The sequence below is a fragment of the Bidens hawaiensis genome, unplaced genomic scaffold, assembly GCF_021521415.1.
Source record: "Bidens hawaiensis isolate Kalapana, Puna unplaced genomic scaffold, B.hawaiensis_p1.1 tig00036405_1, whole genome shotgun sequence".
Classification (NCBI taxonomy): domain Eukaryota; kingdom Viridiplantae; phylum Streptophyta; class Magnoliopsida; order Asterales; family Asteraceae; genus Bidens; species Bidens hawaiensis.
The window spans coordinates 169798-173287 of NW_027496363.1; positions in this window are offsets into that span (position 1 = coordinate 169798).

Below are 3490 nucleotides of genomic sequence, written 5' to 3' on the forward strand. Positions count from 1 at the left end.
ACCATATAAATAAAGATGATTCAAACAATGCATGTTCCTAGACCGCGCACCCGCCTCGGCTACCTGAGAATAACATACTATTAGGGTCAACACGAGGTTGGTGAGTTCACAAGTTATATAAAAATAAATCGTTTAGCGTTTGCGTTCAGCGTTTTACGTTAAGTGTCTTGCGTAACCATGTTACGGCGTTTAAGCGTTTTGCGTAACCACGTTACGGCGTTTAAGCGTTTTGCGTAACCACGTTACGGCGTTTTGCATTACCAGATAGTGTTATGTCAAATTATATATCGATAGGTAGCTAATCTATACAACAAGTATTACTAAGTGGTTCGAAACCGAAGCTGACTGTTTATCAAGTGCCCGTCACCAGGTCAATCCAGACCATGGTAAGTGTTAGCCAAAATTACACCCACTCAACCTCCAGTTGAGCTTAGCGTCGGGTGGGGTTTGTCAAACCCAGTAGTACTACTCAACAGTGACTCGCTATTATCCAATATTAACCGGTTCGATGTGTGGGACTTCAAGTGTTACGTTTGCCGCTTAGCCTTTACAAGTGATATATAATTTATTAACAAAATCTTAAAAATGCGTTTATCTCAAAAATGCGTTTATCGGAGTATGTTATCTCCCCCAAGTGAAAAGCGTTTGAAAACAGTTCAAAGAGCGGGGTAAGTGAACTCACTGTTTGCGAAGAATTTCCCAAATTAGATCACCAAGTGATGCGCGTCATAGAACTCTCTCTAGCGTTCTAAATTAACAAAGAGATTTTCTAAGTGTCGGAACGTTTAACGAGTCTCTAGACTCGGCACATAATACCTATGCACATAACATGTGTCGTGTTTCGTTTTGTGGATCGTGTGTGACTTAAACAAGTACACTTGTGATACAATACGTGTGTGAGCAATTACTTTCGTGTCATGTATAAACAATGTACATCACTAGCAAATACTCCCCGTAAGGGCAATTTAGTCAAAATACGACAATTAATTAGCAATTACTCCCCACAAGGGCATCTTGGTCAATTTATGACAATCAATTAACAACTATCATATTTCATGCAATTTCACAACAATCAGCAGCTAATTTCATCGAGACAGAATTTCTACTTGAAAGATTGTACTATTTCACCGATCTTAACATCTCAATTAATTCACCAAAAATCATCACTGAAGCATACATGTCTTAGGTTTCCAGAACATATTTTATTTTATTTTTATTCCACATAGATTTCTCATAATGATCAAAACACTACAGCAAACTCATATCAGTCAGATTCATGCGCAACAGAATGTTATTTGCAATTCCCGTTAAACGAAAAATCCAACAAATGCAAGACCACTTGGGTTAGGTTCCTAACTCAATAAGTCAACTTCCAGAAGTGGAACCAACCCAATTGGCCTCGTAGATCATGAGATATAACATTTACAAAACAACCTAACAGCAGGTCTAACAATTTAGCTTTGCACCACGTTTTTGTAAAATCATAAAAGTTAACTTTCACACATCCAAAAATTACAAATTTATATTCTTTAGAAACTAGACTCAACCTAGTTTACTGTAATATCAATTATCTCAATCAAATTCCATTTTAACATCCCGTTACAGTCATTCAAACATCAACAACACAATCTGTCCAGAAACTGTTTGCATCCAAACTCAACAATTTAACAATCTATGAACTATCATGCATTCACATAACACTCTAGACTCCATAAACAATATCCATGCACCAATTACACCCCACAAGGGCATCTTGGTCAATTTATGACAATCAATTAACAACTATCATATTTCATGCAATTTCACAACAATCAGCAGCTAATTTCATCGAGACAGAATTTCTACTTGAAAGATTGTACTATTTCACCGATCTTAACATCTCAATTAATTCACCAAAAATCATCACTGAAGCATACATGTCTTAGGTTTCCAGAACATATTTTATTTTATTTTTATTCCACATAGATTTCTCATAATGTTCAAAACACTACAGCAAACTCATATCAGTCAGATTCATGCGCAACAGAATGTTATTTACAATTCCCGTTAAACGAAAAATCCAACAAATGCAAGACCACTTGGGTTAGGTTCCTAACTCAATAAGTCAACTTCCAGAAGTGGAACCAACCCAATTGGCCTCGTAGATCATGAGATATAACATTTACAAAACAACCTAACAGCAGGTCTAACAATTTAGCTTTGCACCACGTTTTTGTAAAATCATAAAAGTTAACTTTCACACGTCCAAAACTTACAAATTTATATTGTTTAGAAACTAGACTCAACCTAGTTTACTGTATTATCAATTATCTCAATCAAATTCCATTTTAACATCCCGTTACATTCATTCAAACATCAACAACACAATCTGTCCAGAAACTGTTTGCATCCAAACTCAACAATTTAACAATCTATGAACTATCATGCATTCACATAACACTCTAGACTCCATAAACAATATCCATGCACATCAATTACACCCAATAAAACTAACAATTAAACATAGAGGATGCATAGAATAGTAGTTTATACCTTCCTAGCACCTTAATCTTCAATCAAACTTGAAAGATCTTGAGTGTGTGTGTGTGTATATTGATCGATCACAAGGAGAGGGGAGAGGGGATGGCTGGCCGATTTGGGGTTAGGGAAAAGGGATGGGAGTTAGGGTTTAGGTTTATCATGTATTTATAGACTAATATGTTACACCTTGGCTCCTCAACTCCTAAGTATTACTTTTTCTAGAACATTCTATCATAACTTGCACCTTAAGTTAACATTAAGTATTTCCTTTTTCTAGAACATTCTATCATAACTTGCACATTAAGTTAACATTAAGTATTTCCTTTTTCTAGAACATTCTATCATAACTTGCACATTAAGTTAACATTAAGTATTTCCTTTTTCTAGAACATTCTATCATAACTTGCACATTAAATTAACATGACAATAATATTATCACATAACACATAATCCTAACACATAATTATCACATCATTAGTGTTTTAGTGTGTTTCATTTATTCATCAATCGTTTGCGTTTCGGTGCAAATCCCGAAAGACTACTACACATGTTTAAACCCTAGTTTAAATGTAATGAAGTTTGCGTTATAGATTCAATAAATCTAAAGTTTGAATTGACGGAGTTGCGTTAACGGAGTTAACCTGAAATTGACGATTGTCACACTTATGTTAAGATCTACACCCTAGACAAACTTGAAAGCCGATCCACTAAGTGTATCTTTGTAGGATATCCCGAAGATTCGATGGGATATTACCTCTACAATCCAAACGAGCATAAAGTGTTTATAGCTCGCAAGGCTAAGTTCTTGGAAAGAAGGTTCCTTATGGAAGGAACTAATAGAACTATGGAACTTGAGGAGGATCGAGAACCACAAGCCGATACACGTTTGGTTGACACTAGCAATCAACAAGAGGTTGTTGATGATGATCAAATGGTTGATCAAAACATACAAAACGTTCGCAAATCTGGT